This window comes from Schistocerca gregaria, chromosome X (genome assembly GCF_023897955.1).
Source record: "Schistocerca gregaria isolate iqSchGreg1 chromosome X, iqSchGreg1.2, whole genome shotgun sequence".
NCBI classification, from domain to species: domain Eukaryota; kingdom Metazoa; phylum Arthropoda; class Insecta; order Orthoptera; family Acrididae; genus Schistocerca; species Schistocerca gregaria.
Genome location: NC_064931.1, coordinates 334918213 through 334941822, shown reverse-complemented (window position 1 = coordinate 334941822; position 23610 = coordinate 334918213). Strand labels below are relative to the sequence as shown.

Sequence of the window (23610 nt, the reverse complement as noted above, 5' to 3'; positions counted from 1 at the left end):
ACATGGGATAAAACATAAATTTGCTATTTGTGACACTATTTCACTTACTAAGCAATCGTGACGTGTGTTTGTCATGCGATGCTTTTTCTTCCCGTTCATGAAAAGGCACATATACGGAAATAACTGACACCTTTTGGTGGCATTACATTGCTAATATCGTCATATTACTGTAGGTGTAAAGTATAGTAACTGAGATGGCAGCCTGTGGTAAATTCTCATTACTTTGCAATCACGGAGCGCTGTGGTTCTTCATAGTACCATATATTTTCTCCAGTAAGAAATAGTTTTTGTTTCCTGTGGTGACACAGTCTTCTGTACTTTTTATTTTGATTTTGAACAAACATCTATGTGTGCACGTTCGTGAACGTTTACCACATAAATTTCCCGAAATGGTTTTCTGTTAATTGGCTGTTTGTGGAAAGCACAAGCAGAACGAGGGCATTACTAACTACTAACGTTTGCTTATAAATTGACTATAATCGTTTAGTCTCGTCGTAACCGACAAATTGTAGTGTTATTTTTATTTTAAATGTTTTTAATGATTAAAGAAGGTGACATTTTCCATTATTACAGCTAATTTGAAAAATGTTATCTTCTTTTAATAAATTCATTGCTGTGTAACCTGCTATGAAGAAAATATTTTAGTGCGCTTAGCTTTGTAATTCGTACTTCTGCGGCGTGCGTACGCCTGACAAACAAGCATATCGTTCTTAGCAAGTTTTCAGGTTTGCGCCCATAAATTTCTCTTCCATGGTGACACCAATAAGAGAGGAGCTGATACCTGCAGTTCTTGACGAATATTCAGTTTCTGGTATAGACATGCGTAAGGATCATGACAATGATTTTAACGTTGAGATAAATCTAATAGCGGTAACATACTAGATAGCAACACTTTGTTACAGGCACCGCGAAACTCTGTTAGCTTGTTATAACAAACCCTCATAATGGACGAGGGGTTTCTCTGTATACGCCACAGGTGGATACATGACTGTTGTTGCGCCGACCGGCTTCTATTTTTTTTCTTTTTTAAATTGTGAACATTTACTCTTGCCTTGTTTCTAATTTTCTTCTCAGATACAGAATAAATGCTGATTGCGAGGTAATTAGCGCTGGAGAACTAGCTCCGTTTTGACAAAGAACAGAAAAGAAATTGGACACGGCTTTGTTGGGGGAACAATCGCAAAATATACCTGGAATGATTTACGGAGGCTCGGAAAGCATAAATCAGGCCAGTTGTACGGGGTTTAATCAAGTTTTATCAATGGCCCTTCCTTACAATATCCAGGGAAACACACAGACAAAAATTAAACGCCACGCAGAGAACTGGTCTTTAGTAATTCTTAATCGTAAATTTACTGTGAATTTAGTTTTCTGTGGATAGGAATTGTACCGAGAAAGGGTGGAAGCTTGTATAATATGTATAATCTCCGTTCAGGCATTTCTTGTCAAATATTTGCTGTAACTGGCATAGCTCACGTCTCACAAAACTAAACAGGCACCATTGAAAACGACTACTGTTTGGATCACTGGTTTCCAGCCTTTTAGCTTACCTGGGCAACATTGGAGGAAGACTAGTATTTCTGAGCCGTACGATACACTGAACACTTAACAATAAAAGCTGAGGGGGAAAAAAAAGAATGGACCGATGAGAGGACAGCATCGTGTGGTGTCAGTTTCAAATTGAAAATATTCAGTTTATCATAACTTTACATAAACGGAATTTTATGGACCTTTTCCGATCGTGCGATAGATGCTCACTTCTTGGACCACTTGGACACTTGATTTGGGCCGCATACGAGCCGCGGATTGGACACCCCTGATTTACATATATGCCTGATAGAGAAGAACCTGGATGCTACGTCCAGAGAGATACAAGGTTGGTGGCGGCGGTAAGGCCCATGTCTCCTTAATGTTACACATAATTAATCAGTAACCCTTCTATCTTACCCTTGTCGAAATGGCAAACTCTGGAGGTAACTTGAGACGCACCTGATATTTCTTGTTTGCGGGTTTGCGGAAGTATTTGAATGCAGTGTGTGTTTTGAATGTAGAGACATTAATAGAGTCAAATGTAAGTAACTTCTTCAAATTGAGGGACTTGGCAAATGATATTAGCTGTTCACGAAACGTTTCAGCTGTACACTGTATCGTATTGTGCCACTCGAAATGTCGCTACTTTCTCAAATAGGTAATAAGGACCATGAGGCTGGATTTGTGCTCTTCTACCTAGAAGGGGCCCTGCGAGTGCTAGTATAATTATTGACGGATTGTACCCTAGGTTGAATTAAGGTAGCCTTCCAAACAAAGAACACTAGAAACCCACGCAGCTCATTCTCCGTATTAGAACAGCTAGGTCATGAGATCAGTTCAGCACTGGTACACTCAAGTGCCGAAACGAACGCATGCTCAGCTTCGTCGTGACTGGCAAGGCTTCTTCCTATCTCTTTATCTTGGTAAGCAAGGTGTGTAAAAATACGTCCAAAAAGTGCAACTTGCAGGAATTTTAATGCTCTACAAGAAAGATCTAAGTGTTTTTTTGCGTAGAGCTCTAGGGAAAAAATTGTAGAGGAAAAACTGAAAAAAATTACCAAAACTTCGCGGTTCTTCGCCTGTTTCCAAATTGGGTTAGGATTCTCCAGGCTGAAAAGTTGTATTCTACGCTACGTACTACCTATATACAAAATACCAAAATTTCATTAAATTCGGACCTTTTCTAAGGTTAAATGTACCTGCCAGTTGAACTAATACAAGGCAAAAAACATTAAGTAAGCAGTGTCATCGAATGTTCGGTTTTGCATTTACATTGTGCGCTATTTGTCGCTACATCAACATCTGCATGGACACACTACATATCACACATAACTGCCTGGCAGAGTCTCTCTGAGAACTACGTTTAACGGCTTGCGGTAAGCATTCTGTTCTTGAGTCTTTTGTCCATCTTTCATTGATTTTTGCAGACTGGAGACAGTATATCACTGCCAGCAGATGGATCTCTTTGTGGACCGTCAGCGACAGGATAGAACAGGCCTGAATCCCTTCTTACGGTAAGGAGACGGAGGGATGAGGGATGGTAGGAAGGGAGGTCACACTGGCTCTAAGCAGTTTAGTCCGTGACCGCACATCGAGGAGAACAAACATGCACCTGCCGCCCCTCTCTCCTGATGCGATCTTTTGGTGTTGGTTTTGTGGTGGTTGTGTAATTACAATGATTTTTTCAATTCCCAGTACACGTGTTGCACTATGAACTGTTGCTTACGAGTGCTGGTTTTTTCACAACAATTTAGGTGTGTAATTAAAACATTGGAGCATTTTCCATTAGTTATAGTAGCGTGTATTGGCCTTCCTACACTTCAGTGATGGTTTTGCTGCCCTATCCCTTCTAACTATGAAGCAGTGTGTAAATTACTCAGCAGCTGTACCCAGGTGACCTCTTGGGGATAATGGAATAGGACGAAGTTGTCGAGAAATAAAGATAGCGCCGTTTGTTTGAATTTCGAGGACCAGGGCTGCAGGGTGATTGTCGAGCAATGTAGCAGCAGGAGGCATCTGTAGGAACTCCAACGTCAAACAGGAAGACACACACGCGATCAGTAAAAGAGGATGGACAGTGGGCACACGAAGTCGTCTCCTGCACTGTAGATTGACCGGCCATTTTAGAAACACGAACAGCTCCAGCGCAGTCAAGAGTCTCTGAGTTGAGAAATGCATTTTCAGTCCTTCCCGCCGCATCACCATTATTTGCGGAAAAGTATTACCCCTACAACTGACCATTAATACCTCCTTACATTCCTCGTGTAGGAAGCTATAGACACAGTCCTAAGGTGTAAGCTTTCATGTAATACACTTATTAAACTCCTCTCTCTTCAACAGCCACATCCCGTCAGTTGAACACATTTCCCGCCAAAACTAAAGATAGTACGTTCCACTCCAGCTTCTTCCCCGTCAGTTCACAAGTGGAGCAGAGATTTATTTCAACTTGTAGGTAAAGGGATCATCCTGTGTAGAGTTACTATTTATCTTAAGTTTTGCCACTATTTTCGAGTGGTATTGTGAATTTTTTTTCCAGCAGGATAACACCAGTTCTATGACATTGTCAATTTTTGGGCTGTTTTGCGATTTTAGGCGCTCCTTGTGCAGCGCTATGCATATAAATGTCTAATTAGGCCCAATCTTTATGGTTAATTACGTAATTAGGACCGATCTTTGCTTCAGTTTCTCGCCCGAAATAAATAAACTGCACTAACCTGATGTGCCTCTCTTGCAGCTGGACAGAGACTGTTTCCCTGTTTAGGACTTTCTGCCTAGAAGGACCAGGCTTCCATTTTGAATTTTCTGCCAATACAGTCCCTCCCCCCCCCCCCCCCCCGGGGGGGAGGGGGGGGGAGTCAGCAAAGCCTTGGTATAAAGAAATTCCCGCAATTTTTTAAACTGCCACCATTTTTTAATTTCCCGCCCAAATTCTTAATTCCTGCCACTAGAACTGGCGGGGGAGTGTTAATTTGCGTAATAAAATTGGTTATTTTGTATTATTAAATTCTGACATTGCCACATCTGCTTTTACAGCCCTGTACCAAATTGGGGGAGGGGGGGGGGGGAAACTTGCCAAAAATGCAAACTGTGCTCTTATCAGCATTGCCCTCCTCCTATCATTATTAAATAATGATGATGTATATTTTGTTTTGAACAGTTTACTGCCCAGGGGAATCACCATTCTTTCATAAGTCCCTGTTTGACATGTACTGAGCACTAAGGAGTTTGCATCACCTTGTTTTTTCTCGTGCTGCAATCTACAATCTCTGACTATCCTTACTTCTTTTATTTTTACTGCCTAACCTATGGTGGCAGTCTTTAATGTTGACCCAGCTGTGTCTCTAGGTTCTACTTTATTTTGTGTGAATCTGTTTCCATTTACTTTGCATCAAGTTTTTCAGCTGAAGTAACTTGTCCCTTTTTGGGTATGACCTCCATTTTTCCCAAATTTTTTGTTGTACTGTGTACTGATCGGGAAATGACACTTTACGCAGTGTCATCTGCCTACCGCGTAAAAGACTCGGCATACAGTAACTACGTAGATTTACATATACACTTAAAAGACAACGCACTAACAAGAACATTGTGGGATAGTTACGTACACTTTCAGTGGACCCCCCTGATGCCTGAACTGCCTACTCCCCATGAATACCGAGGAATAAATGCCCGTCATCTAGGACTCCAGACAGCAGCCAATGTGCCAGATGACCTTTACTGTGGCTGGGTGGCGCCTGTGCTAGAGCCCTTCATCGGGCTAGAGGGTATCAGTGCGAGTATTTTGCACATGAAACGAATAAAACTAAACTAACATAATAGCTGTACTGATCCAAATGCAACGGACAGGTATAGCTATTTCAATGCAGACAGCTCCAATCCAACTGCTTTCCCTACCCTGGCTACCCCACAGGAAGAGGGAAAAGCCAGTAGACTGGGAACGAAAAAACTTATTCAAGTGTGCATACTGGAAGAGATGAAAATCCTGAAACAGCAACAAAACCATTATTTTACGTGGAACACGTAGACGATCTGGAGAAAGTGCGAATTGGTATTTAGTGAGTAAAGCCCTGTCTTGTGCACAATCTCTAGCACTTTAGACATGTGAAAGACTGGGTGACATACCAGTGGCTATTACTCCACAGAAAACTTTGAATATGGTAGTAGGAGTTATCATTCACAGCGACCTTACACGCCAGACGAGGAACTAGGACCTAACGTGATATAGGTATGACATGAAAGCTTATGTTCCACTGTCCATGAGATGCTTTTGATTCTTGCATTTTGGATGCATGTCATCCCACTATCTGCCGTCAGAAAATGCGGAAACTCTGGAAGGTCACTTCACGGAGGTCGTCCTTGTGAAAAGACATATTTAGAGTAAATTGTGCCAAACGCCATCTTCGTGTTCAACGGTTTGTCCATTATTTCCGAAAGAAAGGAAAAGAAAATACAGGAATATAAAACGGTGGACCGCCTCTCATATATCGAGAAAAAGGAAAAAATAAGAACGCATGAATTCAGTCGGCATGGTGGCAAATTACGCAAAAGTCGCAGCTATCACTCCACCTACCCCAGCTTCTTGAAAACCAAATCTGTCAATTGCTATAACCCAAGAACATGTATTCGGATAGAGAAATTATGTGCAAGAGAGCTCTCCACCCATCTTAATTTCAAATCTTACAGAGCCAGTAGGGGTCTCCCAGCGAATACAACAGGAGACACCTCATATCACTCCGACAGTATAACTATGTATCGTCAAATACTAGTCAGTGGTTAGAAGAGACTAAGATGTTGGGCCGAAGTGATACCTGTTTTTCTTCTTACCCGAACCTGCAATCTGAAAAATTACGCGAAGGAAAACAACAAAAAGAGAAAAAAAGACGAGTAGAGAAGAATTATTCTTCAGTCAAATCCAACGAATTAGTGCTTTGCTTTGTTCTTTCCTCGTCTTTTTTTGCTCTTTTTGCTGTTTTCCTTCGCGTAATTTTTCAGGTTGTAGGTTCGGGTAAGAAGAAAACCAGGTATCACTTCGGGCCAACATCTTTCTCTCTTCTAACCACAATGGCCGAGGAGAACTCGACAGAAAGCTCGTGGATTTTAAACCAATGGACGCGTCTGGAAGCCCGAGAAAATTTTATCAAGAACCCTCCTTGGCAGCAGAATAGTTTGTGGACAGTACGCCAACAACACATGAGGCATTGGAAAACTCTACAGATCAACACATACTCTAAGACGAAAAATACAAAAAAAAAGACTCGAAGAAATTATCTGAATGGGACGGAAATCAGTAGATGTGATGTACATGTATAGAAAAACGAGTGTTAACAATTTAGGAAATATTGGGTGGTTTATTCAAGATAAAGACATTCACAAATTGAGCAAGTCACCAACACGTTGGTCCACCTCTGGACCTTACGCAAGCAGTTATTCTAGTTGGCATTGGTTGATGTAGATAGGGTTGCTGGATGTCCTTCTTAGGGACATCGTGCCAAGTTCTGTCCTTTGGCGAGTTAGATCGTCAAAATCTCGAGCTGGTTAGGGTGCCCTGTCCATAACGCTACAAACGTTCTCAGTTGGGGAGATCCGTCGAGCTTGCTTGCCAAGTTTGGGTTTGTAAAGCACGAGGACAAGCAGTGAAAACTCTCGCCGTGTGCTGACGGGCGTAATCTTGCTGAAATGTAAGCCCAGGATGTCTTGTCCAGGGCAGCAAAACGCAAAACGAGACGTAGAGCTTCCTCGACGTACTGCTATGCTGTAAGAGTGCCGCGGATGGCAACCAAATCAAATGAGTGTTGGTATCAAAAGAAATGGCACCTCAGATCATCTGCTTGTCGGGCCGTATGGTGAGCTGTCTGGGACGTCACAAGACACGTCTTCCGAATCGTCATGTCAAGCAGAATGCCAACTACAAACATCCGTATAGAAGATACAAAAAGCCATGGATACTGTTTCTCACCAACTAAATCACGCGTCATGCACTTTCATAGAATACGGTCTGCACATCCTCATACACATCTGTACATCCAAACCCAACTTCTGGAAGGATTGAAGCTATCCCGTTTTCTAGGACTTCTTTTTTTACAATAAACATACATTTTTACCACATATACAAGTCAATACGTCGTGCATGAAGAAACTCAATAGCCACAGTTTCCTCGGTAACAGTTCTTGGGGTATTAATCGACCAGTTTTATTAATGTTTTATAAGTCGGCCGTTGCATTCAATTTGGACTATAGAAGCGTTATTTATGGATCAGTAGCACCGTCAAATCTCGATTAATCGTATGCCAAACCACCCGTGCCATCCCTTTTATTCCACAATCCGACGATCCAGTTACACATGAACAGTCTTTTAACAGGACGACTAGCAGCAGTATGAAACACTCTCAGTCGCGAATGCATCCATGGTATGTTCCTCAACCAGTAGTGAGTATGGACCTATGGAACGACACCAAAGACAAATTAACTCCCAATTTCTATTACTGTGCATTATATTCCGTCATCCAAGAGTATCCACATTTTAATCTCCTTTACACAGACGGCATCAAAGATAATTAACAACCGGAATAGAGAACAATGTAGTATTTATACTGCAGCGGTATTAGCCGTACATTGGTCACTACAGAACATAATAATTTCCCTCGACAGAGTTTGATTATATTCAGCGACTCCTTGAGTGTACTGCAAACAATAGATAAGTTCCATCTAAAACACTGTTTGATCTTTGCCGTTTATGACCAACTGTATGCCCTTTGCAGTACGAGTATGTCCACCGTTTTGCTGTGGCCGCCGAGTCTCGTCGGCATTCTAGTTAATGAGATGGCTAACTAACCACCCAAAGAAGCCACGGTGATGGAGACACTGGAGCTAGATATTCAAAGTGCAGACGTAATGGCACACATTCTAAAGAAATGGAAAGACTGTGATAATCTAGTACACCATCCAGTAAACTAAGGACAATCAGACACATCTCCAAGTTCTAGCAGACCTCGCTACGAACCCCTAGAAGGGAACGTATTCCCTTATACTATCTCGTAATTGGACGTACCAAAATAACTCATGAATTTCTATTACGAAGAGAAGAACCCCCGCAGTGCGTCTGTAGAGAAACAGCTACAGTTCGCACATTCTCGAAGATTGTGCAGCTGCCCGAGACCTGCGACGCTGAATGGGCCTAGGACACTGCTATCAGAGACTCTAGCGGATGCTGAAACAGCTAAAAGCTTTTGCTATACTTCATACCAAGGAGTGGGCATTACAACAAGATTTAAAGAAAATCCCGCTATATGTGGGCTTATGGGACGGAGATGCGAGGGTGGAGCGTCCCGCCACCGGTTTAGCCCTGAGGCGCCACCCAATCCGTTCTTCGCACCTGAGCCCACCACGGACGACGAAACATCTAGTTTTTTGTCTCTGAATATAGGGTATTAACTGCATGTACTAGATTGACATTTTAACATTCACGGCATGACCTTAGTTTTACTTTCGACAATTGAATTTTAGTGGACTAATTACTCATTCAAGTATCTCGTATGAAACAATGATAGGTTTATTACCAGTAAAGCAAGAGAGGGAAAGAAAGGTTCGTACCTACAGCTTCCAAGAGAGGATCAACGGACTAGTAACCACATAGTTGAGCCACTTTATATTTACTGTCATCATCATCATCTTGAACTATTTATTTTTATATTCTATGAAGCTACCTGTTATTTATGAATTATTCGTGGCTAAATTTATTATTTATTTCCCATGTTAATGAGGCATTATTAATTTCTCAACGTCGCAGGTTGTCAACCAATACTAATATATAAAACGTGTAACTACCATGTACATACTCTGCTTTTATTAGATTTCGGAATTGTTCATTTTGCAACACTATGAAATGTTTTTTTATCCCTATCATAACATATTAGTCAGTTTTGTTTCAAAACGTCCTGTACATAGAGAATAAACTGCTTAAACTCTTTGACTTATGCCCATAGACTTAATGACTGTACCCCTGAGAAAATGTTAAAGCTACTTTTTTTTCTTTTAGGATCTAACATCCCTTCACCGGAGAGGGCCTTAGAGGCAATAAAGTAATCTTGTTTACCGATTGTGACGGATACAGATAAAAGTATGAAAATTTTTAATAACATTTCTGTAGATAAATATTTTTCAACATTATTAATTTCTAGTCATATTACTTTGTATTATTTTCATTTCCAGTATTTTACGTTTGATGTATCTTAGTTAACAACCAACTGTTGCCAGATACAAGGGTTCTGGGCTTAATATAAACAATAGGTGATAGTCACTAGCCACTTTCTTCCGGAGTTATTCTTACATGTGATTCCGTAGAGAAGCACATTAAGTACGTAGCGTCCGGCTACAAGCTCAGGGATATTAATTTACACTAACAACCGTGATCACGCTGTCGACGGGACGTTAAAGGGCAATCTTCTATATTTTTCACCAGTCGACTTGAGCATCTTTAGACGGGCTGAGACGGCACTGACGGACTTGTTACTTAGGTGACATCCAATCAGTAGTCACATTCGAAGTCACTCAGCTCTTCTGGCCTGCCGGCCGCAGTGACCGTGCGGTTCTAGGCGCTGCAGTCCGGAACCGCGGGACTGCTACGGTCGCAGGTTCGAATCCTTACTCGGGCATGGATGTGTGTGACGTCCTTAGGTTAGTTAGGTTTAAGTAGTTCTAAGTTCTAGGGGACTGATTACCTAAGATGTTAAGTCCCATAGTGCTCAGAGCCATTTGAGCGATTTCTTCTGGTCTACCCGTTGTGCTGTTACTGCTTCTCTACTGACAGTATTCTCCGCCTCCTTTTATACTGGCAGGTCCGCTTCACGCGACATCGAGCGCTAAGTTCGGCGTTACATAGGGGTTTTCCGGATACCTCTGATCAGATAATGTTGTATATATGACCTGACACATTTTGTCTGTAGCTTTCTCACGCAGTTGTGTGCAGTGAGTCGAATTCTTTAGGATATTGTTACGATATGCAGAGGGTCTAGCTGTTAAGGGGAACATAATTAAATATAGTGTGATGAGTGTCAAGACAAAAGTCCCGATACCGTTTTAGAATGAGGTTACAAAAGTCAGTGACCTCATCGGGGGTGTCAGACTTTCTAAACAAAAACTATACTTTAGGCTACAAGTTTAAAACAATGGAAGTATTTACAAGACTACGTGCAAGTGTCCTGCAGTAGAACTAAAGATTTGGAACAGTTTTAAACAACTTAAGGTGATCGCAGACACTAAAAAGACACAAATTGCCTGATATATGCACTAAATATGATCTACAACCCTGATAAATAGCCATTGTACAGTCACGCTTCGAGGAAAAGACTTAAATCAGTACTTTTATGCAATGGTAACAAGTGTCCTATTCCTGTAGCGTGTGCCACAAATACTAAAGAAATACATCCAGATAACAGTGGAACATTGTTTATCTGACCTTTATTAATCCTGATCCCTTGTTCGCCCTGGTCGGTTTCTTTATGTAGGGTGTCCCAGGAAGAATGATCAGTATTCGGGGATATGACAGGGAATGATCATTTGAAGCAAAAAGCTTCATATGGACTTTTGCCGTGTTCCGAATGTTTTTCTAGATAGAACACGTTTAACGTTCGTTGTTATTTATTTTCTGTATTTTCAATAGATTGCCATGTTTACACATATGCAACAGTTACTAAGCATTACAACATGCATTTTACATATATCAATTGAAAAATATGTATTTTTAACACATACATCACTAAGCACTGTCGTACATGTCACATTACAGATGTTGAACAGTTCACAATAAATATAAGACTACCACAGCGTCAACTTCAGTGTATTTGTGCACTCTTGGGAGAACATGCGTTGCTCGCCTGAGTGCCTCTGCACGTTCCTTAACGAGGGCGGCAGCGTCCATGATGCGACCAAGCAGTTCATATCGCGTATTCCCCTTTTACACCTCACACTTCAACCAACCCCACAAACAAAAATCTCGTGGTGTAAGGCGTGGCGCTGTTGTTGACCAGTGAATTGTACTTCGACGACCAATCCAACGCTTAGGGTGAGCGCGATTGAGATGTTCCCGCAGACTTCTCATACAATGTGGAGGGGCTCAATCGTGCTTGGAAGTACATTGCAGTCCACGTGACCAAAGGAGCGTGCTCGAAGTGTCGTACAAATTAATTTTCCAAAACTGACTTGCAAATTGGTTCCCACTCTAGGATCTAGATTTGCCGGCCGCGGTGGTCTCGCGGTTCTAGGCGCGCAGTCCGGAACCGTGCGACTGCTACGGTCGCAGGTTCGAATCCTGCCTCGGGCATGGATGTGTGTGGTGTCCTTAGGTTAGTTAGGTTTAATTAGTTCTAAGTTCTAGGGGACTAATGACCACAGCAGTTGAGTCACATAGTGCTCAGAGCCATTTGAACCAAGGATCTAGATTTGCCTGCGACCAGCGATGATTATCACGTGTGGTGGTGTGTCCATTCCGTGTAAACGTGGCTTCATCAGTGAATAGTATTAATGGAAGCAAATGACAGTGGTCATGGAACCAGTGACAAAATTCAAGTCGTGTGGCATTGTCGCTAATTTGAAGACTATGGACACATTCTATGTAGAATTGGTACAAGTTTTCCGCATATAATGTTTGCCATACACATGTTCGCAGGATATTGATAAGTGCAAAAAGTATCCGTGGGCTGGTAATAGGACTACGCTGCACCATTTCGACACTTTGTTGCTATTCTTGAGCAGGTTGCTGCACTGCACGTTCAGAAAAAAATGGGAACTTGGAAGAATACCTGTTTCACACAGTGTGCTTAAAACGATGGTAAACACTCTACGATCAGGAATTCGACATGTGAAACCGCCGACGGTACTGTGCGACAGCAGCAGAATCACAACCATTGCAGAAGCCGTACACATACACCATATCTGCATATTCTTCGTTAGTGTAGATGTTTGACATTTTAGCCAACGCGTGTACAAAAACAGCTAACAGATGCTTCTCTCCGATACATTCAGTCCTACGCACTACATCAGTCACAAAAAAAAAAAAAAAACAACTCTGAGCACTATGGGACTCAACTGCTGTGGTCATCAGTCCCCTAGAACTTAGAACTACTTAAACCTAACTAACCTAAGGACATCACACACATCCATGCCCGAGGCAGGATTCGAACCTGCGACCGTAGCAGTCGCACGATTCCGGACTGCGCGCCTAGAACCGCGAGACAACCGCGGCCGGCTCAGTCACAACACACCAAGGACAAATGAGCCCTCAACGGGCTAGTTTAATGGCAGAAAGACAGCCCGAGCAAGGAGGCCGAAAGCAACGAGGTAGGTTCGGCTGGATTGTCTGGGTAAGATAGATATTACAAGTGCGCTTCACCAACCCAAAAACAAATAAATGTATGAGGGTGTGCTGAAAAGTAATGCCTCTGATTTTTTATTTGAAAACTCTTAAAGCTTTTTAAGTAAAACAAAGTTATTAAAATTCCACATCTCTCTTCTTCGTATCTACGTATTTGCAGCCCTGTGTCGCTAGAGGGCTCTGAATTGTAACGTGTAGCACGACGGTGTGTAAACCTGCTACGTCGGTGCGTGACAGCCAGCGTACTATAATCGAGTTTCGAATTCGAAGAGTTCGCCCTCACGTGGAGCACCCTCTCCATCGTCACGTAAGGACGTTGCAGCATCAGTAACAATCCGACGCCTTGCAGTGCTGTGTTGTCAAGAAGTACGACGCAATGATCCTTCGGACATGCATGAGGGCAGTGCGGCGACTACAGCTGCGCTTCACACGGCCACTGCAATTTCGTATTGATCGCCCTATACTGGGCCAGCGACTTACAAATAAAATGTGCCCGCTGTACGAAAATAGCATTAATGAGATGTACGATTACGGGTCTGACACATGAACGACGACAAATGGAAGTTTGGGTCTATCGGTGAGTCATGCTTGGATATCTGAAGCGGTTAAGGCTACAGTTCGCGTGAAGTGGGAAGTCCGGGTTCAAGTCCCGGTCGGGCACAAATCTTCGTTGTCGTCATTCGAGTATATAGTTGGAGCTGGTTCAAATTCGCAACTGCAAATGCATTTCACGTCCTTGTGTTCGCAGTCTTTGATCATCCTCGCTGTAGTCCAGATTTGGCTTCGTCTGATTTTTATCTTTTTACGAAATTTGAACAACACCTTCGATAATTTTGATAGTGATGAAGCGGTGCATGCAGAGGTGAGGTTGTGGCTCCGTCAACAGTAACACATTCTGCAGTTACGGTATCAACAAACAGGTCTGTCGTTGGGAGAAAGGTGTTCGTCGCCAGGGTGATTACGTTGAAAAGTAAATATGTAGACATGAAGAATAAAGATGTAGAATGTTAATAACGTTTGTTTTATTTAAAAAGCTTGAAGAGTTTTCACATAAAAAAATCGAAGGCATTACCTTTCAGCACGCCCTTGCACATGAAATGTGTTCTATCTCGGAAACCGATCGGAATAGGGCATATGTCCATATCAAGTTTTTTGCTTCAAATGGGCCTTCCTGTCATATACCTGAATATTGGCCATTTCTTCTAGGACATCATATATGTATGAGGAAGTGCCTTATTTTGCACATTTTTTCCCGAAAAATTAAACTCACTTCTTAAGTGATTTCTATTTAGTTAGATTTCCTCGGAAAAAAATTAACCCGTGCCGACTAGAGCGACAAATTTTAATATTTGGAGTGGTAGGTTTTGTAGCTTTTCGTCAGTGTAAAAGTTATTGATGACTGTATAAAATCAAAATTAAATACCTTCTTGGTTATTAGGACGAGTTTAGTATTCTTGAGATACTTTCTTTTCAGTGTTCCTTTCTTGAAGTCCGGGTACAATCTACGATGTTCTACACAATGCCATACAAATTGTCTCCCCCCCCCCCCATCTACGGTCATTAACCCTTCAAAATCTTGTATTAATGTAACACACCTTCCATTAGAGTCATTAATAGCTTTGAATTCCTCAGCGTTTCAATATGAAGTGGCGTTCGTTCATGTCGAAGAGTATTCGTGAATAGAAACACTGCCCATAACCTTCAGGAAAGAGATCTGTACTCTTGCTTCACATGGAGTCGGCTAACGGTTTCATATACATGATTACTCTGCAATTCACAATTAAGTTCGTGGATATATTTCTCTGGAGTGATGGGGAGAGTGATTTAAGAGATGTGAATAAACGAATTGAAACCAATAGTAAACGGTAATTAGAATAATACTAAACTTATAAAGATCCATCCAATTCTCCACAAAAAGGAATACATCACTTTTCCATTTCTAGATTCTCTGTGTGCAAATTTGTTACAGTTTTGATTGTGGTTTGTGTGTCTACTTCTTCATCAAAGAACGGTAAGAGAGGCAACTAGCTCAGGTCTTTTCTGAAGCAGAGATCCAGATAAGGAGCTTTTACAGTACTTCTGCACTGAAGCCACGGCTTGACATATACACTTACTTGCGTTACTCTCGCGCGCTGGGTATAGTAGGACAACAACTAATTTTTTAGATTGTGATACAAAAAGACAGCCAGGGTTGCCATTAAAATGGATGTTCATTTAATTAGTTGGGACCACACGCATATGCACGCACTATGTTTACGCTATTTTGATGTACATTGTACTTCGCAAACATTAGTATTTACTGGTTATTATATACTATCGATTTATGCTTTGCTCTCGTATTTACTGTAAACGTGTTTTTAGATATATTGTAATTTTGACTTTAGGTTGGTTTGAAATGGGCGTAGCCTGAAACTGGTCAGGGACTAAATAAACATCCATCTTAGTTGCAACTTTAGCTATCTCCTTTGCATCACAGTGTACACCCACAATGAAAGGAGAGACATATCTCAACGTATTTTTATTTTCAATCGATAGTTCAAAGTTATGTTTGCAGAAACATTTTTAAGCCCCAAATTGTTCTTGCCATCCGTCTTCCTTGATTCATTGCTCCAGGAGGCTATATTTTTAGTTTTTACCAACGTCTTCTCCTAGAAATATTATACAGAGCTCTAAGCGTTCACGTAATCACCTTTCACTGTTGGTTTATATAATTCAATTCCATAAAATTCTAATATCTTCTTAATTTCTGACTCAGTAAAAACAAAGCCAGTATCTAGAATGAAATTTCCACTATGCAGTGGAGTGTGCGCTGATACGAAACTTCCTGGCAGATAAAACAGTGTTCTGGACCGAGATTCGAACTCAGGACCTTTGCCTTTCGTGGGAAACTTGCAAGGTAGAGTTTTAATCTGCCAGGAAGTTTCATATCGGCGCACGCTCCGCCTTACAGTGAAAATTTCAATTTGGAAACACCCCCAGGCTGTGGCTAAGCCATATCTCCGTAAATATCCTATCTTACAAGAGTGCCAGTCTTTCAAGTTTTCGCAGGAGAGCTTCTGTGAAGTTTAAAAGGTGGGAGATGAGGTATTGGCGGAATATAGCTATGAGGACGGGTCGTGAGTTGTGCTTGGATGGCTCTGTTGGTAGAGCACTTGCCCGCGAAAGACAAAGGTCCCAAATTCCAGTCTCGGTCCGTAACACAATTTTAATCTGCCAGGAAGCTTCAAAGCCACAATCTTTTTGCTGAGTGTGAAAATTACTGACATTGATACTTTCCCAGTTTTCTCCCAAATGTTCAAAAACTGGTGTGTCAGGACTGCTTGTTACACCATGTACTTTACATTCAAATAAACTTTTTTAAAATACGTTCATATACGTGACGACGGCATGGGAAATACAATTACCTGTCCATGATGCGTTCAAATAAGATGCATTCCCATTTAAGACGCTCATTGTTTGAGGCAGCTGTGTCGCTGCAGAGAATTTGTACAGGGTGTTTCAAAAATGACCGGTATATTTGAAACGGCAATACAAACTAAACGAGCAGCAATAGAAATACACCGTTTGTTGCAATATGCTTGGGACAACAGTACATTTTCAGGCAGACAAACTTTCGAAATTACAGTAGTTACAATTGTCAACAACAGATGGCGCTGCGGTCTGGGAAACTCAATAGTACGATATTTTCCACATATCCACCATGCGTAGCAATAATATGGCGTAGTCTCTGAATGAAATTACCCGAAACCTTTGACAACGTGTCTGGCGGAATGGCTTCACATGCAGATGAGATGTACTGCTTCAGCTGGATTCTGGCGGTACACCTGGTCTTTCAAGTGTCCCGACAGAAAGAAGTCACAGGTGTTCATGTCTGGCGAATAGGGAGGCCAATCCACGCCGCCTCCTGTATGTTTCGGATAGCCCAAAGCAATCACACGATCATCGAAATACTCATTCAGGAAATTAAAGACGTCGACCGTGCGATGTGGCCGGGCACCATTTTGCATAAACCACGAGGTGTTCGCAGTGTCGTCTAAGGCAGTTTGTACCGCCACAAATTCACGAAGAATGTCCAGATAGCGTGATGCAGTAATCGTTTCGGATCTGAAAAATGGGCCAATGATTCCTTTGGAAGAAATGGCGGCCCAGACCAGTACTTTTTGAGGATGCAGGGACGATGGGACTGCAACATGGGGCTTTTCGGTTCCCCATATGCGCCACTTCTGTTTATTGACGAAGCCGTCCAGGTAAAAATAAGCTTCGTCAGTAAACCAAATGCTGCCCACATGCATATCGCCGTCATCAATCCTGTGCACTATATCGTTAGCGAATCTCTCTCGTGCAGCAATGGTAGCGGCGCTGAGGGGTTGCCGCGTTTGAATTTTGTATGGATAGAGGTGTAAACTCTGGCGCATGAGACGATACGTGGACGTTGCCGTCATTTGGACCGCAGCTGCAACACGGCGAACGGAAACCCGAGGCCGCTGTTGGATCACCTGCTGCACTAGCTGCGCGTTGCCCTCTGTGGTTGCCGTACGCGGTCGCCCTACCTTTCCAGCACGTTCAACCGTCACGTTCCCAGTCCGTTGAAATTTTTCAAACAGATCCTTTATTGTATCGCTTTTCGGTCCTTTGGTTACATTAAACCTCCGTTGAAAACTTCGTCTTGTTGCAACAACACTGTGTTCTAGGCGGTGGAATTCCAACACCAGAAAAATCCTCTGTTCTAAGGAATAAACCATGTTGTCCACAGCACACTTGCACGTTGTGAACAGCACACGCTTACAGCAGAAAGACGACGTACAGAATGGAGCACCCACAGACTCCGTTGTCTTCTATATCTTTCACATCACTTGCAGTGTCATCTGTTGTTGAAAATTGTAACTACTGTAATTTCGAAAGTTTGTCTGCCTGAAAATGTTCTGTTGTCCCAAGCATATTGCAACAAACGGTGTATTTCTATCGCTGCTCGTTTAGTTTTTATTGCCGTTTCAAATACACCGGTCATTTTTGAAACACCCTGTACATTGTCTTCAGTACCACAATAAGATAATGCATTACAAACTTTCTTTACCGGAACCATACTGTAATTTTGGAACGCCAATGAGCTGGTACTGTCCTCAAATGTAACAATGATGGGAACTACTCCTTCTTTTGGGTCCCTGACATTTAATGCTGGCAGCAGTTTACCATCCCAATGAACAGTATGAACTGCGGGGATATCATTCTTCAAAGCGGATTTTATTGTTTGAAACCGTTCTCTTCTCCTGTCAGATTCTATAAAGAGAAGATGATTTATTACTACGAAGCTCTTCAGGATTATGACCCAGTGGCTCTGGTGGCGTCTGAGGAATATATACAGAATCTCGTATACTCGGCTGGCATCTATCCAAGGCAACCGCTAATTTTTCAGTAATTAAATCTTTGGCAGCTCGCCTTGTAGCATTCGCCAATGAACTACCCTCAAAGTACACTCTAAACGTTAATTTCATCTCAACTTGAAAATTCCTTATCTGATTCTGCAGATAATGATGAAGGAAGTACAAAAGAAGATACAGAAGTAGATGCTCTGCGGTTTTTTTTTCTGTTTTTTTCTTCTTCCATTTTACTCTGACGCGCCCTTCCTTCTGTATCCGCAAGTAGACGGTGAAATCCTTCAAGGTAACCATTACGCCTAACTCTTTCTGCCGAAGGAAGAACTTCCTGTCTTATTCCCAGCTGATTGTTTCTAGAGCATTGGAATGTGCGATGAAAATTTATAAACTTCTCTTTACGGCGTGTAAACACTGCTTTACACGTATTTGCACGGTTTGGAATTTCTTTTTTATTTTCTGTACTCCGAATGCAAGTTATTAATTTCGCATGAACAATACTGACTAGATCTTGTCGAAATTCTTGCTTCCTCCCAAAATATAATGCATTCCGAATCGCAAGTTTAGCACTTTCGCTAACGGCTAATATTACTTCCCGTGTGTTATAAAATAAAACTTGCAGTACTTGTCTGTTTAATGGTAATTTATGCCCAATTATGTGGTGTTTCATAATCTCCTATTAAAAACACACTTTCGTTGGCACTGCGTAATTGATGTGACATCTTAGTGTCTGGAAAATAGTCCGGCACGATCGGTAACATAGAAATAATGACTGTATAGCACGTGCACCCACTGATAAGCTGAGGTGACGTCAGCGCGACATCTGTGAGCCGAGTGAAAGATCATGCTCCTCAGGGGAGTTCGCGCTCAAATCGGCACGGGTTACAGTGCCTCGATAGCAACAAAAAGTTGTACACATATGTTTTAGAGTCATTCCGACAATACTGGATGGTGAGTGCTCAAAAATAATTGAAGTCGGAAAATAAGGGACATATTGTTTGTACCATACCCTGTACAGTATTTAATACTCACCAATAGAAGGGCAGTGGTAGTGTCCATGGACACACACAATACTCAGACACAAATGTTATTTATATAAATGACCGGCTGCACAATGATGCTGGTTACAGTATTGTTTCTAACAAAGAAATTGTGGTCGTTCGTTCGTCTGCAGACTATGATGATAGTGATGACGGATTAGCCAACGAAGACGGTTCAAATGGTCAGTACAGTTCCGCGTGCCTGTCCGTTAGTTTCTTAAGTATACTGGGTCGGAGACTGACTAGTGTTTTTCTGGCATTTCTACTTTACAGTAACATCGATAATAATGAACGCCAGCACACAAAAACATCTTTAAAATGTATCTGCTGGACTACCAAAACCTGGAATTGAATGGTCCCTTCCGACTTACACTGACATAAGACGTACGTATGAAGAAGTAGACATTTATGAAAGCAGCACAATGACGCTGTACCCCCAAGACAGTATTACGCGGTCGTTACTGTATAATTTATCTGCTGAATAACATCGTGGAGCTCCGTGAGATAGAAAAGTTGCAATGACAGAAAATGGAACAGAAATGTGTAGATCCTACAAAGGCTCTATGCTTGATTCAGGAATGGCTGTTGAGGTACAACTTAAACAAATGTGACATGTTGCGCATAAATGGGAGCGATTTAAAGAGGAACTGTCACATTAAAAAAATCTAATTGTAGAGAAACAGATGCCAGACTAAGATTCATTGGAAGAATCTAAGCATACGTAATTCACCTGATGAGCATGTAGCACAAACAACTCACGTTCTACCGATTCTTGAGTGTTGCTCGTCAGTTACGTGACCCTTACAAATTAGTATCAGTCGAGAAGGTTGAGAAGATCCGGAGAAGGGGGCATAATTCGTCACGGGTTTGTTTGATAAGCAAGAGCGCGTTACTGAGATGTCCATCGAACTCCAGTAGCGGACACTATAAAATAAAGGGAGAGGGAAGATTATAGTGGAAAGTCCCGTCAACGAAGTAGTCACCGGAGACGGAGTTCCAAGTCCGGACGGATATTAAGTCCGGATTAGGGAGGAAACCGGGTGGGTTTCTTTTTTAAAGGAGCCAACCAACGTTTGCCTTCAGCGATTTAAGGATAAGGAGACCATGGCAAATCTCTCTGTGTGGTCGGACGTGGATATGAAAGAGTCGTCGTTCCGTATGCCTATCTGGTGCCTTCCCATTTCGCCATCTCGCTCGATTGCTGCGACAGAGACGTTGTGCATAGGGCGAGAGGTTTTTTGTTAAAATTCTGCGAAGAGTCGGGGCAATACATTTCCCCCTCGAATATGGTAGAGTTAGGTTAACTGAACAGGACAGGGCAGATGAACTTGCCCTTGCTTTTAATTTCTGGCGGGAGTTCTTTCACGTGTCCTCTACCAGATGGTTCAAGAAACTCATCAGGTCTAACAACTTAAGCTGTTAGAAATAGTTGAAAAGCAACAAGCCACAGTTTCGATTGTGTCCCTTTTTTTCCTGAAGTGAGAAGTTTTTTCTGGTTATTTTGCTTGTTACTTTGAGAAGAGTTTTGGAGAAGCAAGTGCGCCATAATAAATCTGAGCACCTGTTCTTTACAGTAGTTTGCTTTCTTTCGATTAATCCTAGTTTAGATGTGGTTTTAGTATCCTAGAAAGAAAAAAAAGTGTGGTTAAGTTAACTGGACACGAAGCCAGTTAGGTTATCTAGATCGGTCCAGTTAAACACACAATTATTTACCTGTGTTAATTACAGGTCTTTTTAATTTAAAAAAAATCTTACTATGGGTAATAACGGTCAAACATTTGGCGAAGCAGATTTTCTGTGTTCATATTTGACAGACTGGCCATTTGAGTCATCTCAGAATGAAAGAGTTGTTTTAGGAAATAATATTCCTACTACACTTCGGGTCCACTTTGTCGGCTTTCTTCCGCATCTTCTACTGATGCAGTTCCATCAGCATCTAGTACCACCATTAGTAATCTCATTCCTTCATGTCTTCGTGAACAAGAGATCCAGGTTGAATTATTTGCGTCTTCTGAAGCCTTGCTGTTAGGAGGTCCTCGTAAAAGAAATAGTCATGACCGAAAAAAAGGAGAATCTCGTATCTTAAAAGTTCACCTATGAAGGCCTGCTTTGAAGAAGCAGCCTCTGTCAGAGAATCAAAGAAAAATAGAACAACTTGCTGTACAAGACACGCATTCATTGTCAGATGAAAGCATTAAATTGGTATTAGAAAACTCTGATTGTTCTTGAGATAAAGAATTTGAAAACCTGACATTTTTTTCAGAAATTGACGCCAGTGAGTTCATAATAGTTAAAGTGCGTGGAGGTAAAAAAATCGTAGATTTGCATTTTATAGCTGTTGTGGAAGAGTTGCTTTGTTCTGGCATTATAGAGACTTTCTGGAAGCGGCACATTCTCTCCTATAGATTTTTCATGACGGTGGGAATGATTTTGTTGCCAGTGCTGATATTATTGCAAGACCTCATTCTCCCCATGAATATTTAAGTCAGGTATTTGAGGACGTGATTCATATCATTGTAGATCTGTATGAATACAGTCTTAGCTAAGTTTATTTAAAACTTTAATCAATTACATTTGGTATATCGTGGACTAACAAATATTGTCACAGTCCACTTTTACTGTATTTTGAAGCTAGAATTCGATTTATTTAACGTATTTACACTGGTTTCGCTAGCGGGATCAGTTAATCTTATCGGTTAGGTTAAATGGTCACTTTGCGAATGAGTTACCGTAATTGGTGCAGGTTTAATTATACTTAAATGTAATACAGAGCCCTTGTACACGGCAGTGTAAAGAAAACATGTAACCTAGACTTCCCATGAAATTTAATGCAGGTTAGTTATATAGATAATGCTTTACACCAGTTTTAAAAACTATGGCGCAGTTGACCTAACTCCCCCTGTGCATTTCGTGAAATTACGATGACGGTGAAATCAGAGAAGTTAGAGCCCAGACGGAGGCTTGGCTTCTTCCTGCACACATCATCGTGATGGAACGAAGAAAAGGGGGTGGGGGATACACGGAGAGCAGTACCTTCTGAGACACTCCGTAACATCTGTAGATTGAAGGGTTCAAATCTTTTGGTTTCGCGATTATTCACTCTCGCGAATAGGTAATGTTAGCGATTACTGGATGGTGACAGCCCTCCTGCAGTGTGGTCACGTTGTGTCTGTATGATGATTGTGGGGGCCGCACTGAAGACACACGCAGCTGTAAGAGAATATCTTGGCGAGACCTGTCGAATGCAAGGTACCAGAATTACCACCGCCCGCTGCTATGGACGCGAGCAAATCCCGCGGGGGAGGGAGGGAGAGGCCTTTGTACGGGTTCCCCTCGGCTTTCTTACCTCACGTCTCCAGCTCTGCGGCTCCACAGGTAGATAACTTTGCAAGAACACTGCAAGTATCTGTGTACCCATCTTCGCAACAGTACAGAAGAAAAAGATCTTTACACTCGGGTATTAGAAAGCTAGGGTTGTTTTCCTCGTTCGATCATTCTAATCTGCTTGCGTTTCGTGATTGAAATCAACTTATGGTGTGTTCTTATTACGAATCTCGTAGTCTCTTACTTGTTCCATTGCATTTTCAGAAGTCGTCATGCTTCTAAATTATCCGAATGTCGGTAGTATGTTACTACCTCCTCCTCCTCCTCCTCCTCCTCCTCCTCCTCCTCCTCTTCCTCCTCCCCGCCCCTCCACTGGTCGTCGTCCTCCTCCCCCCCCCCCCCCCCACTTCCGCTCCTACTCGCGCAACAAATGAAGGCTTGGTTCCATTCACTAAATTTGTGTTATAAAGTTACGCATATCCGCTGACTACAAGACACTGGAAGAGGTTACGGAACTAGGTAATGCTTAATCACAAGACATTTGCAAAGTCTTAAAAACGTAACTGAGAAAAAGTGATAAAACACATATTTCAGTAAAACTTACAACATTTGTACCACGCATAACAACAGTTTATATGAGATTTGTTTGCCCCCACTGGCACAAATGCTTAGCAGCGACATGGCCGTCTCTCTGTAAGGTAGTTCAAGAATTTTATTAACAGTCGGTACTATCCCTAACAGGGAACTTGCAGAAATGTGAAAGTATATTTTGATAGCGGCAGTCTCCTGAGTGCTTCGTAGCAACACTCTGTGGCGATGGATTTCTTCAGGTGTAAGATATCCAAATGCTCGATCAACTTGAAGCGGATGGCCATTATCGTTCATTAAGAGGAAATCTGGAGTAATTGCGAGTCCAAAAAGTGGCGCACGTGGTTGCAGAAATTCACGTAGGTTCCTCTGGGCTCTCATGCCGGAGAAG

General features: G+C 41.9%; 1 protein-coding gene across 2 annotated transcripts in view; it reads left to right on the top strand.

Moving 5' to 3' along the window:
- LOC126297547 (membrane-associated guanylate kinase, WW and PDZ domain-containing protein 1) overlaps positions 1–23610 on the top strand; it is a 376107-nt gene that overhangs the window by 30668 nt on the left and 321829 nt on the right. The window contains exon 2 of one of the 2 annotated variants that reach the window (XM_049988470.1): positions 9563–9643. The exons of the other annotated variant lie outside the window; for it this stretch is intronic. The gene's annotated coding sequence lies outside the window, so the exon portion shown is untranslated. The remainder of the gene's footprint in view (positions 1–9562; positions 9644–23610) is intronic. 2 annotated transcript variants of the gene reach the window in all.